At 40.8% G+C, this 15,724-nt stretch overlaps 1 long non-coding RNA gene across 1 annotated transcript; it reads left to right on the forward strand.

The window, feature by feature from the left end:
- The first annotated feature begins 200 nt into the window (after positions 1–200).
- Positions 201–7,106, forward strand: LOC143830251 (uncharacterized). The gene is made up of 4 exons (XR_013228392.1): positions 201–370; positions 3,646–3,744; positions 4,544–4,613; positions 6,335–7,106. It is a non-coding gene; the product is annotated as an uncharacterized LOC143830251 (long non-coding RNA).
- Positions 7,107–15,724: the final 8,618 nt, after the last annotated feature.

Raw genomic sequence — 15,724 nt, forward strand, 5'->3', positions numbered from 1 at the left:
TCTTCTTGAAAATACTGTGTGAGAATTATGTGCGTGGCAGAAAGACAGAGACAGTCTCTGAAAATGATTGGAATGTTTTAAAAATCACCTTCCTTTTTCCGTCCCTCCCCCTTTTCCACGGTCTGAGCTTAATGTCCACAACTCTTGCATGGGTTGTTCTACCATGAAATTAATGGGTGACTTAGTAAGTGTGAAGAGGAATGTGCAGAGGGATGAAGAGGAATGTAAGAGAAAAGTAAAAGGAGTGGTTCTGGCCGGGGAGGCAAGGCTCAGGATAGAGAAATGGACTTGTCCCAAGAGAAAGCAGGCTGAAAGAGACCAGGACATGAATGATGGGGTGGTGGAAGCCCCTGGATCCAGAAAGACACTGGTATGTTCTGTCACTTTTATGTTTTTTCAGGATTTGGAAATATCCAGGCAGGATGGAGGAGTAGACCCTGCACACGATTTAAAATCCATAATTGGTAAGTGACATAAAAGAAATATGCTTCCATTGAAGTATGGAAAAGAAGATGGGTTTTCTTTCTGCTAAAATCACCACTTAATGATTCCTGAAAGGAGAAACTAGACAGAGCCATAGAGCTGGCATGGTGCAGACACAGGGCAGTTAGAGCTCAGCGGGACTAGGTTGAATTCTCACTGGCCCAGGGAGGGAAGGGGAAAATCCCTAAGGATGAGAAACCAGTAGCAGATGCAGGGTGTTGATGTTGGTGGAAGGAAAGTCAACCCCCAGTATAAAGCAACATCTTATGTCCCTGAAAGGCAGGGACCCTCACCCACCAAGGGTCCCCCCCATAGTACTATAAGAAACCAAATAAAACAATATAGTGATGTATTGAAGGTGTTATTAACTGAGCAAGGTTTAGTTTGATTATTCTAACTCTGCCTCTACTTGATAAGAATTGAAGTTATTTGTTTAATTAAGAAAGTTTTTGGCTTTTAGCGGAATCTCTGGTTAGAAAGCAAATGTGCTTTACACTCAGTTTTGAGACATCCAAGATAATCATTGCTATGAATTATATGTGTGTATTGCAATTGGTGAAAGCTAAATGTGCCTTCTATTTTGGGTGAAAAAGGATAATTTTATGTTTGTGTATTAAATGAAAGGAGAGTGGGAGACAGGACCACTTAGAGTTTCTGATTCTGTATCCTCTCACAGTTCCCAATTTTCTTTTGTTGGTTTCCACTATATACATTAGTAGGTTTTGTTGGGAGTTTCTTGAATATTGGGAGAGTTGGCATCCATAAGATATGAAAGACCTTGATTTTGTAAAACTGTACTATGCTGTGAAAAGTTGTTAAGGCACCCAAAGTGCCCGTTTAATGTAAGCAAAATATTTAAGACATTATATGTGTAAATGCAAGCTGAAATGATCTACTCTGCTCTTAAGAAAAATTTTCAGGTTATTATAGGAACAAGGCCTCCATGAAACTTTGTCAAGGTTTATAGAGCACATAGCATCTGGGTAATGTTGGGCCCATTGTTAAAGGAATGGCATTATATATCAAGAAGATTATTAGATGTTAAAATCTAATCTAAGTGAAGTTTCCCCTTATTTGAATATTAAGTACCCACTATGTATTAATTGAACTAAGTCAGCACCAAGTGAAAAGTTGTTGGGTTTTTAAAAAAATTTTATACCTCCGTGCCTGCAGGCTTCCAATGGAGGGGATTGGGCCCTGGAGCTCTGCGCCTGCATGTGTGCGTTGACCGCTGTGCCGGCACTGCGCCTCCCCACGGTGCAGCACTGACTGCTACAGGCAGGAATGGCCACTTCAGCAGCCGAATCACACAATCCTAGTTACCACCTATGCTACCACCTATTAAAGAATCATCTGAAGTACATTTTTGGCAATTTGGCCCAACATTCTGCTTCTTCCTCAGAAAGATGTAAATCTTTCCAACAGTTATTTAGGATAAATTTTATTGAAATAATTGACTGCATGCAAATTGGGAAGGAGTATTGAAAGTAGATTTGAAAACAGACAGTTTAAACATCTTTAACCGCTCCTGTGGAGCGGATTATATAATCGGATAAGGGCACCCAACGCTGCCATTGTTGCCCCCACGAACTCAGGGATGGCCGCTGCAGACACGTCCACCCAGCCCACACGCTGCCTGAACCTCAACCGGCCGCGATGGAGGACCTGCCCAGAGCCCAAAGCCTACCTCCTGCCCTCCGAGCCCCCAACCAGCCTCCCGCCGCTCCACGCTCCTGCCTGACCTCCAACAAGCAGGTAGGACGCGGCCCGGCCCACCCACTCGTGGCCTCTTCACCGGCCACCCACTGCCCAGCCTCAGATCAGTCCCCGCTGTGCCCCAGAACTCCTACGCCCTGCTAGCGCCCACTGTCTGCAGATTACAGTGGCCTCTATTTCTAGTTCCCTGAAATAATTGGGGTAAAGTGGTGTTCATCAAGGCTGTTGAGCAATTGTGTGATTACTCTTGGCCCATTAAGCTTGGCCCATGAGCCAGAATTTCTGAGAATGATGGTATATAAATTAAATTATAAATAATAAAAAGGGTCAAATGGCTGGCCAGGAAGGGCATTAAGGAGGGGAGGGTTTAATCCTCTCTGCATCAGAAATCTTTGTTGGCCATAGCTGGAACTATTGAGGTGCACAGGGAGTCCCAATCAGCCATGGACCTCCTGAATCTGCACAGCAATAACTATAATTCACAATCAACCAGGATAATCCATGCTCAACTAAATTTAAGAAAAGTCTAAAGGTTAAGATAGTGGGGCAGAAAGGCTGAGGCATGTATAGGTGAAAGATTCCCCAGACAATTCATACAAAAATCCATGAAAGTTAATTGTATAGATTTAGCTATCACTCCAGTGATTTCTGAACATCTATATATGTCATCCAGAACAAGCTGTTTTGCTTTGTTTATTTAGTTGAGATGCCCGAAGGAATAAAGTTGGAAGGATGACTACTTAGAAAAGTGAAGTAAGAATGCTTTTTTGCTGTGTGGGTCAAGACTGTTAGCCCAGCTAAGGTGGTATTGTGGGTGAGGTACTATTAAATGATGCTTACAAGCGCCAGACAAGATGATATTTGAAACAAACCATAAGATGATTAGTAGCTAAGGCAGAGTAGAAATCAGAGACATGACAAATGCCAAATGGAGTTAAAGAAGCAACTTCTTTCTGCATATAATAACCCGCTGCTAAAGGCCATTTTGGGCAAGGTTAATGAAGCAAAGAAACTGAAGCCACTCAAGAAGAAATGACATAGTGTCCCTGGAGAAACAACCTCAGTGGTTTAAGTGAGTCACAGTCAGTATTTCTTATCCTCTAATAGCAATATACAGAGTCATGACAAGTATCTGTTATGATCTGGCAGGATCTGTAAGGCATCAGCTGAGTAGAGAGCATGAGAAAGGCAACCTGGCTCTCCTTGAAACTCTGGAGCAATAGCTCATCTACTTTTGGGTTAACATATCTCAGTTTGATGGCTTCTGTGCTAGGAAGACTCAGCTTGGGTCGATATTTGGCTGGAAGAACCCTGGCCCAAGCCCAAGATGCTTTAAGAACATCCTTCAAAATATCATTTCTTTTGAGTTTTCACTCAGTGAGAGTATTTTATTTACTAGCTGTTCATCAACAGTTTGTCATTTCACTTTTTCTTATTTCATTTTAGCTTCTCCTACATGCATATGGCCTATCTCTTCCCCAGCCTCTCCATCCGTCCCCACTATGGTTTATTTTCCTGATACCAGGCTGATCAGCTTATGACAAGGTACCTCTAGTGATGCATGTTGTGTGGTTTTTGTGGCACACTTGGCTATGAATAACAGGACCTATGGGAAATTCAAAACCTGGTGAAAATAAATCTTCTCAGATTCCAGTTGGTTATCTTCATTTGCTTGTTTTTTTCAAGGATGTATGTAACCATCTATGTCCATTTGTGAGACATGGTTAATTTTCTTCTGTACAGAGCTATGTCTTGATGGATTTGGAGCGATGTGTTATGTTTCATGTTTATTTAAGCTTGCCCCAAATTATGTGTTCTGAATAATTTTTTCTGAATAACCATGATCAGCAAAATTCCAATGAAGTCCTTAATTCAACAAAATATGTAACGATGCTTCAGAAGGCACGGTTCCTCTCCATTATGCATGTTAAAAACTCATTGCACAGAATGAAAGTAGTGATGAACAGCTGAAATGATCATTTGTCTTAGTATCATTTTGGCTGTAGTTTGGCTACTGAGCTGTTACATACATGAAGTTGATGAGCCAATATCAACGCTAAACCAATGAAATGTAAATGACAAAATAGTTTAATAAGTAATGATAATGGCAATGACTCCCCAAAATTCAGTCCATTTCCCCCAGTCTGAATTTAAAAGCCCAAGGGCACAATCCACTGGGAAATTTTCCTATGTGACCCTCCCCCCAATTGAAATGAATGGGAATAGTGAGAGAGCTACTCTGCTCTTGGGAAGTTCTGCTTTGTTTTGAACAGCATTACACTTAGGACTATGCCTCACAGCCTTCCTTATATTTATTCATTCTCCTCTGTTCTGTTTTCTTGAGCCCACTGAATGTTTCACTTCTGGGTTGACCGACCTCAAGAATTCTCTGAGTTTCCATTCTGCAATATAAGGTAATGCCCTGCCTGGGCAAGCAGATCAAAGCATGCTTAAGAGCCATTCGCTCTCACTAAACATCCTTCCTTTTGACTAATTAATGGGAATGCAAATGAAGGACTAAATCATAAGCAAGAGAGACTTTGTTTTGTGTCTGTGCTTTAAAATGATCCCAAGGGTAATAAAATAAAAATGGAACAGCCAAGCACATGCGTTTTGGAAGTGACACAGAGGTGTACAGTGTAAGTAATGATAAGAGAAACAGTAAAAGCAGCTGCCTGAAGCCATGTTATTCTGAGGTGCAAAATAAAAAATGATCCCAATCACCATGGGAAATGTTTCTTGAAAGCGGAGATTCAGAACTATTTGTTTTAAGGGAAACATGCCAGATCTGCAGAAATGTGTTTAGTGAACAGATGCAGCTGCGATATTTTCCCTCTCCATTTTGAATAAAATTGTCTTTTTGTATGATATTAGAGGAAGAAAAATGTGAAAGGTTCCTGACCTGAAATAGGCAAGCTCACTGTTCTATTTGGCTTGGAATTTTATTGTTCTCAAGACAGGTGAGAGCATCCTTAATCCAGTAACAATGTATTGGAGTGACTGGTAACATGAGGAGCACATGGTTCATGGGAATGTGAATTCTTCTCTGTATCACATGCAAAGATACTCTACCATTCCCACGTTTCAAAATACATTTGCACTGCATTATAGGTTCATATGGGCTTGTGTATCCCATCTGCCTTCATCATATGTTGTGAGCTGTGTGTGTACTTCCTGATCAATTAGAATGAAGCATGCAAAGATTCTGATATAGCAGGGGAATATACACATGTCACAATGTTTCTCTATTTGATCTCCTGTGCTGGATCTATGATAGAGCTATGTTAGGAAATCATGTTTCTGAGTTTGGATCTATATAAACAAGCCATATTAAGCGAAAATATTAACAACTCCTTCATGGTCTTGGATACTTAGAATTGTATACAAATGTTTGTTTTGTTTCTTTGTTTTTGTTATTTTATTTGATTTCTATAACTGCACCTCCCAACATAGGCAGTTTAGGATAAGATTACAGCATTTAAAACTAAACAAAAAGTACATTGTCCATAATCTTTATAACTTAATAAAGGAGGGCAGGTACTTCTGATGATGTACAGAACATTCCAAAGCCTCCTGATATTCCTCCTTGGAATGCTCACCCACCTCGCTTTCTCAGGCATTGATAAGGTGAGGCAACTATTTAATGGAGTGGCCAGCATGCTGAACTGCTGATGATGACAGGTGCCCCACTTGCTCGCTTTAAATCCATGTATGTTTGTGTATGTGAAGCTCCCCTAGCTAAACACATATCAACCCCTACCTCTAGTGTCCATTGCATTTCTACACACAATGGGCTTTATTACTAGTATAACAATAAAACAATTAAATTCAGTATAAAATAGACCAGTCAAACCAACTAATATCTGTTAGAGCTTTTGGTGTCCGGCGCACTAACTGCTTCTCACATCCAGGGGGTGTATTTGTGCAGTGGCCTGGTAGACATTATGCTCTTATTGGTCCCAAACAAATGCCTGTCAGGAGTAGCTAGTTCCAGCAGGGGCCTCAGCTTTTCTGAAAACACATTCCACTCAGTCTCATTCAAAACAGACTGAGTTGTTATTGGGTTTTTGTGTTTCATAGTTTTTTTTCATTATTGTTTAATTAATGTAATTCTGTTCATTATTATTTCCTATAGGTTTCAACAGAAGGCACATACACCCTTTTCTCACATCTGTACCTTCAAACCAGACAAAAATTATGTGACTTATTCTTTCATGGGACTCCCACATTACCAGATTTCAGATGGATTGAATAACACATCCCCTTCCCTTTTTAAGGCAACGGAAGACAATCATGTTTAACCCTGTAGTCTATGAGGAAATTGATAGGCAATATTCTAGACTGTAACACAAACAGCATTGCAGCCACAGGTTGAAGGCCAGTCGTACAAGGAAGAGGCAGTTTGGAGGGAAAGGCATCTGGGCAAACAGCAGCAGGGGGACCATGAGATGGCTCCATTTAGATGGGGGATAACATTTGGAAACTGCAGAGGTAATTGACACCGCAGAGGAGGTATTGAAAAGAGAGAGAAGGCGGCAAAATCACACCCAATATCCTTCTATGTAATCCTAGTGGCTTCCGCTTCCAGTCAATGAAGAATGCCCATAGTCAGTAATTCCCCCCTCTCCCTAAGGAACACTCTCTCTGGTTCAGGAAGACATGCTGTTTGTTGTATACATTATCCTGATCTTGCTGCATTGTTTTCACTTAGCATTCTTTTCTGCATTGTTTAAGGTATCGTGTGTAGTTCTTCTTTGTTTCAGTTTTTGTAATCCTAGTCCTGTTGCTTATTAGATATCTCATTCTATATATTGTATGGATTTACACTGTGTAATCTGCCTTGAGAATGTTGGATTACAAAATAATTCAATATAAACTGAATAAAAGGATGTTGCTTATTTTTTGCAGCCTTTCTGTTTCAGTGTAGAAATTTCCATTTGTTTGTTTTCTCTCTTGTACAAATTGAACCAATGAGCTTTTACTTTCATGCCGTTTGGTTTCCTTTTATGGAATTCTTCCCATTAAATTTACATAATTTTATGGCTATTTGCACTAACTGTGCATAAATGGAGTACAAATGTATCCTATAATATAAATAGGGTGTAAGAATGCCATAAATGAAATGAACAAATTGGAGACACCTGCAACTAAAAAGGTTAATGTGCAAAGGGTTACAATAGCAATTTATGGAAGCAAGAATTAAAAGGAAAGGTAATATCTCATACAACTTCTAATCCCTAGGTAATCATGGGTATATAACCTAAGAAAAAGACCTCATAAGTTTACCCCTTAACCAACTGCAAGCCCAAGGTTGCTGTCTTGCTTCCGAGAAAGGCTTGGGATAAGGTGTGGAAAATACCTTGCTAGAATCAAGCAGGAGGAAATTGTGCACAGCAGGGAAAGGAAATTGTCTGTAGAAGATGACTGATTCACTTGCTCTCTGATCACTCCAGGTAGCTTTCATCTTAAAACAGCATAGGATCTGAAACTATAAAGACTGTCAGATGTTCTGACATCATGTGAAAGACAGTGAAATAGGAATCTCTCTGATTTGCTAATAAAGGTTATTTCCCTGCGCAACCAGCTAACACACCGCCCACTTCCGCACTCTTCACCTTTCCATTGCTACCTCCTATTGCGTTCTTATCAATTCCACACTAAGAATTCACCTTTCACCGTCTTTTAAAACACCGGAGCTGATCTTTAATTAACTAGATATAAGACTTCTCATGCAGACACAGTTTTGCAGAAAAGGATATGCTTTTCTGACTAATCCGATTATGAAGAAATTAGAGGTAGCTTCTAGTACATGAAGGAACTGGCTCTTCAAAACAAAGAAAGCCACATCCCAATCTGTTAGAAACTTGTTTCAGGATTCTCCAGCTGTACAAAGCAGACAAGATGGGCAAAAAGCCTCTGAGGATGCTACTATTCAGGTTGAACAACTGAATTTATGACAACCATTTCTCTCATTCTAAGAAGCATTAGTCAAGGATCACTGTTTGTACTACATTAATAATTTTTGAAGCATTAGCAGCTTTTATGATCTTCCAGCTAAATTTCCTTCATATGACATAGACCAAAAATAGAACAGCTACTTATAGTAAAGCTACAGACAACCATATAGAATTTCAAAAAACTATAAGGGTACAAAACAGCGCTTGCAAATGGTAGAAACCAGTTGGATTCTACAGGAGCCGATATTTAGGTTGACTTGAGCCTTCAAGCCTAAAATATTTTGTTTGTTTATATTTTGATTTATAGGCTGCCACTCTACATACAGTCTTAGGGCAGCTCACAACAACTGGTTAAAAAACATACCATTAAAATTTTAAATTATATTAAAATCCTGTAATTATATTAAATCCTGTCATTGATCATCACTCCAAAAATGTCCCTGTTGGGCCTGGTTACAGGTTATTAGACAGGCACAGATGGAGGGTGGTGGAAGGCCAGCCAGGGGGCCCAGTCTGATGAGAGCGGTGGCCCTTGGCCTCCACCAAATGTTTGATGGAAGAGCACCATCTTGCAAGCCCCCTGGAATTTGGGAGCTCCATTAGAGCTTGCACTTCAGCTAGCAGCTCATTCTACCAGGCTGGAGCCAGGGCTGAAAAGGTCCTGGTTCTGGCCAAGGCCAAGCACATCTTTCTAGGGTTGGGGGTCACCAGTAAGTTGGAATCGGCTTGTATTAGCCTTCCCTTCCTTGAAGTAGCCTTCCATAAGACACAGGGTGCAACCTATCTCACAGGGTGATAGGTGAGATTGAGAGAACTCTGAGAGAGACTGCTCTGTGAAAATAGCTTCTAACAGAGCTGTGACAAACCCAAGGTCACCCCACTGTCCACATGTAGAGGAGCGGGGAATAAAAACTGGTTTGCCAGAAGATGTTGCTCTTAACCACTACACAAGGGAAACACACTTCCTTCTCTGGACCTTTCCTCCCCAGACACAGGACTGCTGTCTTCAGATGGCTGTGCTTCAGGCAGCTTTGTTGGAGCCATTACCCAATGGCTCCCAGGCATTCAGCTGAAGAATACTTGGCAAGCCACTCATGAGCAGATAGACCTGGGTGTCATCTGCATATTAGTGACCCAACCCATACCTCCAGTCAAGCTGTCCTAGCAGGTGCATAAAGATGTTGAATAGGATTGGGGAGAGGACTACACCTTGTGGAACCCCTCAGTGGAGTTCAAAGTGGTGTGACTGCTCCTCCCTGATCACAACCCTCTGTTCCCAACTTAGGAGGAAGGAGAGCAGCCATTGAAGGGCTGACCCCGCACATCTGCTTCAGTGAGGTGGTGAGTTAACAGCTCATGATCTACTAAGTCAAACACTGCAGTAAGATCTAATATAAAGCAATACAATTTTTCAGTGAACAGTATTTTAATCTAATTAATGAATTTCCTTGAAAGACTGAAAATCTTAAAATCGCGAATAAAAAGAAGATGCAGTCTTATCAATTCATTATAATCTCAACATAGATAAATACAAGTTCATTAAGAGAATGACTCCATTCATGCAACATATTCAGGGATATGAACGTTTGGATGGGAAATGGAGGGGAAATTGTGGAGAGGATGGGAAATTGTGCCTGAAGATCATGTCCCTTATTCATAGTTCATCCTTCAAGTGCCTGCAATCATACTGCATTAATGCAGCATTAATGACAAGCAGAGAGGGTTGACATTTGTATGTTATAATCTCACATTCTACAGAGCTTTTGTCCTGTTTTTCCAGTCATAGTCCTTTAAACCTAAGCAACTAAACTGTTGGAATAAGCAGTGGTGCTTTCTTTCTTAGGAGTATGAGCAGATTAGATTTTACTGTTTTTAAGAAGCATACCATCTGTTTTTGCATGTTTCTAAATATAAGAGGAACTAATGTAATCTACAAGAATACGTATGATAATAAAATGAAATAAATAGTTAAGACTCTTCTAGAAAGCAATGCTTTCAATGCACTTTTTGTAATGAGTGATTAGTATTAATGTGTCTCATCTTTTACATAGGAAATGTCCTTCATTTCTGAATTTATCTGCAGAAAAAAACTGTTTTGAAACAGAAGGGATACCACATTCCTATTATAATTATGCATGCTATGTATATTCATCAATTATGCTAATACTGTTGATGAATCTATGTTTATAAGTGGGGGTTTGCCATTGTTGGGCCTATTATGCACGTACCGGCTTTCACTGCAGTCAGTCCATTTACCCTTTTAAATTGTCCTTATTAAAAACATTTTTAAATGTTCCTGTTTATGCATGTGCTCTGATACTGTATTGTTGGGGGTTTTTTGCAGCAATTATGCATTTAAAACAGTTACCACAGTAACTCTTCAAGTAGGAGGGGGCACTTACTCTGTTGTGTTGCAAAGTAATCTAACTGCCACTCTGGCACCTGCTGCTGGAAAGGCCTCATGGGAATTGTAGTTAATGGATATGGAGATTTCAATAAGATATTTCCATGGGAACACACAGACTTTTGAATGCCAGAAGTACCACCTTTCCCCATCTGAGGTATACTGTTCCTCATAGAGAGTGGATAGGATGGACCACAGAAGACCACAGGTTCCCATGAAAATATAAATCCCCCACTATACTTTCCCCCTATGAAGTTTATTTAATCACTGGTGACCCCAAATGGGAGCCTCCACCCATAGCCTGAAGCAGCTCTGCTTCCTCATTCTCCTGCAAGAGGGAACCAGCATTTCAGATAGCCACTGAGCCCATGCAAGGCAGCACAGGGAAGACCCCTCTGCTTTGCCAGTCTGATAAACTGTAAAACAACACCCCTCACCACCATGATCACTGATCAGAGGTAGACTGCCACTGCATGTAATTTCTTGTGTGTTACAATTTTACAGAGAAGCTACAGTTTTGTAGTCTCAGGAGCATTCACATATAAATCTCAGAATGCATACCGGAGGAGTAATCTCATTTACATGGCAATAAAGTTGGCTTGGTTGCCAGGGAGACCAGCAGAAGAAAATGGCATGTTCAGATGATCACTAACACTGAGATGGCAGCCCGCCTCCTTTGGCAGAGAATCAGCTGCAGGCACCTCGAGTTCCCATTGGTGACTGAGGGATTGTGAGCAGAAAAGGGGCACAGGGGAGGAGACCAAAAGCACACTAACATTTGTGCATAAAAACACTATTGTAAAAGAAAAGTCATTGCTAAGCTAGTTTTACATGCTGCACTGAAAAGACGCAGTCACCACTATGAAGGGGGTTTCATGCTGAATTAAAAATACTGTGCTGGGTTTTCCACAGTGAAAATGATCTCGCATGCACAAATAAATAAAAGATGTATTTTGGGGCAAACTTTTCACTAGGGTTCCTGCCATGCATAACCCTTGGTGTCTTATCACAGTGTGACCCACAAGAATACTTAGTATTTCTATTAATAAAAGACCAAAAGATCAATACAAAGACCAAAAGATCAATACAAAATATTTGTTATGAATCTAGTAATACCCTTATTGTGACTTACAAGTACATTGTAGTGTTGTGTACACTTTCTTACTGATTCACTGAGACTCATGCATAAGATTGTATTGATTAAGCCCCTCTTCCCCCCTATATTCATTATTCATTATTAGGGATGCACATAAATCACCATACAAGTAACTATTCAGGCCAAACTTGGATAGTTCAGAGCCCTGGAACAGGTAAAGTGCTTCTCTGAACCTGCTGCATTGCTGTGGGTGAAGAGTTATTTGAGATTAGGGAGCTGTCTGTGTGAAAGAAAACGTTTCCCCCCCAGCACTCGGGAAAGAGAACTGTCATTATCCAGTAGAGGTTGTAAGTCACTGATGATGCATTGTACTGTCTTGAGTTGAGAGCTATATGTATTCCAGAGAATACCATTTTAGCCACCATGGATGTAGTATCCCTGTATACCAACATCCCACACAAAAATCATCCTTATTTCTGCTCTACACTGCTTTCACGGGGAGCAGACAGCAGGAGTTTACATTTTAAATTGCACACAAGCCTATCCAAATGGGTTTGTTTTAGGAATCAGCATATCTTATTCTTGTAGGCTCATGGCTCCGTTAATGGTTGAGCCATGAACCGAACCTAAAAATGCAGTTCATGACTATCCATAGACAAACTCCTCCTGGGACAAGGAGTTAATGGTCCTCTATGACGTACCTTGGAGATGATAAGTTTCCACATTTAGAATGCTGTTTCTTTCAACTTTTTTGCATTCTTGTTTCTCCACAGACAAAATGCTGTCCTTCTAAAGGAAGACACCTGGGGTGAGCATTTAGTCCTCAGATTGTCAGCATTGCTTGCCATCTAAACTGGTAAGCCACAGCATCTTGCTATGTGAGTGGAGGTCTCCAAGCTTGGATGGATGGATGGATGTGGGATAACAAGAATGTCCTTATTCTGATCCCTTTATTTCCCTAGCAGAAGGGTTTGCTGGATTTTGGTCAAAATAAAGTTACAGGACTGATTTTGTGCCATATATATTTGGCATGTATTTGTCTGATGATTCAGTGATAGACACAGGAGGATCTTGTGTTTTCCAAGAACCTCCCTCCACTTCAGTTTCTTTTAGCATGTGATTTTGTGAGTTATTGCAGTACAAAAAGCTATTCTAGGGTTCAAGTTAAACAAATATACACAAAGTCAGGAAGCAATAAAAGCAATGAAAACTACAATATATTTAATAACCAGGACTGCACACAATGCACCTATATAAAATGAATCATTGTGAAATAAGCTGAAGATATGTCATGAAATAAAATTGTTGTTACAATTAAGACCATTCTGGATTTTCATATGGTTCACTTTCTAGGGTAAGTTTTCAGAGTTGCACCACATTTTCTCCTTAAGAGCAGCATATGCCTCAAAAATACTGTTCATATGATAACTAATCTGTTCCTACCCTTCCATAGCAAAGGTAGGGGAGAGATCAAACTGGGCATCAAACTACAGATCATCTTCAACATAGAAGTTGCAATGTATACAAAATCCAATGTTCTGTGCCTTGAAGACTGCTCAAACAGCCTCCTTTAAAATGGCTGCTAAAAGATGGAGGGGAGATTGTGTTATACATCACAATACAAATGACCTTCCTTTGAAAAGGATGCTACTAATTTAGAGGAGGCAATTTGTAGCCAGTAGTTCTATTCGTTCTCTGTTTGCCAGGAAAAGGGGAGAGGAATCAAGGTGCAGCTGCCAATGCAAATAAGACAAGCACTGCTGCCTGCGTTCATTAATGGTATTCAATATTTCTTTACCCAATATTTTTTGGAGTTGGGTCTATTGGACCTGAAAAAATTTCAGAATTTCCAAAAAAAATCCCAGATCCCTATATGCAATTTGGGGGGGGGGGGATCCTGAATTTTGGGGGTTCCAATGTACCAGAGAGACAAATATTAGGGTTTTTTTTTTAAGGCAGTCCAATCATGAAGATGACTTGGCTTTTTTTCTTTTTTTACACTGCCTTGTTTAAATTGGGTTGCAGAAGAAACAAGCCCCAAGAGCTGTTGCGCCTTCAAGAACAATGTGTTCCATGCAGCACCAGAGATCCTGGCTGGGCTCACTGCTCCTGCCGTCCAGTTTAAACTGGGCTGCATGAGAAGGTAGCCTCATGCTAAGCCACACCAGGGCAGAGTCTGCACTTACTTTGTTTATTCCATTGTCAATCCTGTTGAATTCAGATCGCTTTGAACTCGGGTCTCCCTCTTCCGTCCCCTCCCCATTGAAACAGGAAAGTCTTCTGCACGTGGTTAGGGTAGTTCAGAAGGGGGGGGGGAGCCAAGCCTCTTTCTTTCTTTTCTTGAAGGGTAGGGGAAGCCAAGCAGGGAGCCTCTTTCTTTTATTGGGGGGGGGGAGAAGATTGAAAAAGGCAGAGAAGGGAGAAAAAAGGTAGAGAAGGGAGAAAAAATCCAGGACCGACAGAAGTTGAGAGAAAATAGGGGCTTCTCCTTTAAGGCAAATTCGTCACATGACCACCTGTGGCTAATCACGGGTCCTCTACCACGGAGGAGAGCCCTGATTCAAAACAACGCGATTTTATAATATATTCAGGATTAAAAGCACTCTGAGATATCGCACAATAAAGGTAGGGTCACTCCGGATCAATCCTTCTTGCTGGAGAAGGAAATTTTAAATCGCCCCAAATCCAAACGGAAATCGCATTCTGTGTAGAGGGCAGGGACTGAATCGATCTGGGGTTGGAATAAAAGCTCCGTGCAGTTTACACCCAGCAGGCACAGTCTGCTCCCCACCAGCATGGCTGATCCTTGGGCTGTCTTCTGTAGTCCCTTTAAAAGTTAAAGCAGCCGAGTGGAGTGATCTATTCCCACTTCTCCACTGTTTTCAGATTTGCCTGGAAATTCCTGAATATATCCAGATTTGTTGAGGATTTAACCCCCCCCCCCAGTTTTCCTGGAAAAACCTAAATATAAAATATTTATAAATAAATAAACGTGTTTGGGATGCCAAAATCTACCTGAAAAAATTCCTGCATGGTTTTCAGCAATTTTTTTTGGCTTAGGTACCTTAGAATACACATCCCTAGTGTTCAGGTGCCCTCTGGATGCTTTTGGCAGAGATGAAATGTGTTTCAATAAAGAGACCCACTTCCATTCTAGCTCATCCCTAGTTGCAATAAAGTTTTGTTTAAGCCTATATTGGAAAGATGTTAGCTTTCCAAATTGTATATTTGTTTTAAGGGCAATCAATATTAACCGTTTTTGTCAGAGACAGTTATCAAAATAAGTTATAGAACAATAAAATCAAATTGTTGTGTTTAAATGTCAGTTCAAAGCAAAAATCTTGTGTTTTAATAATACTAAACAGTTTCTGGCCATTCCCCCCCCCCCAAAAAAAAAGGCTTAGAGATAGTCATGCTCATAATATTTACAATCATATTTAAATAAGGATACACTAGCTTCAATAGAGCTATGCTTATGGGAATGAGTTGTGGTTTTGGCACATTCGTTTTTGGGAACACTAGCCATTCCCCCTAGTTCTCAGTTTGGGAAGGAGGTCACTCAACCCAGGCAGTAGAGAATAGAAGCAGATCTTTTCTGGTTTTTTCCCATCCAAGCTGTTAGCCAATTGTGTGAAATGAAAGGAGATGAAAGAAGAGATCATTCTTTACTCTCCACATGAAACTGACAGCTGAGATGCAGAGATCAGGAGCAATCTGCTTAGGTGGAGGGGGGCTGCTTCTGCCTTCTCTCAGCTGAGAATCTGAGCTGCTGAGAGTGGGAGTCAATTGCTCTTATTCTCTGCAGCTCACTTGGTCAGATTTGGGAGGGGAGAAAATCACGTAGAACATAAGAAAGTAATTAGAGCCCTACTGGATCAGATCAGTTATCCATCTAGTCCAGCATCCTGTTTTCACACAATGGCTAACCGGTTGCCCTGGAAGGAAACCAGCAGGACACAGCAGCCCACGTTCTCCCATGATGTTGTCCCCCAGCCCTGGGTTCCAGAGATATACAGTCTCAGAATATGAAGCTTCCTTGATTAAGGCTTCCTTGGGAGGTGGTGGGTT

The sequence above is a fragment of the Paroedura picta genome, chromosome 2 (assembly GCF_049243985.1).
Source record: "Paroedura picta isolate Pp20150507F chromosome 2, Ppicta_v3.0, whole genome shotgun sequence".
Lineage (NCBI taxonomy): Eukaryota > Metazoa > Chordata > Lepidosauria > Squamata > Gekkonidae > Paroedura > Paroedura picta.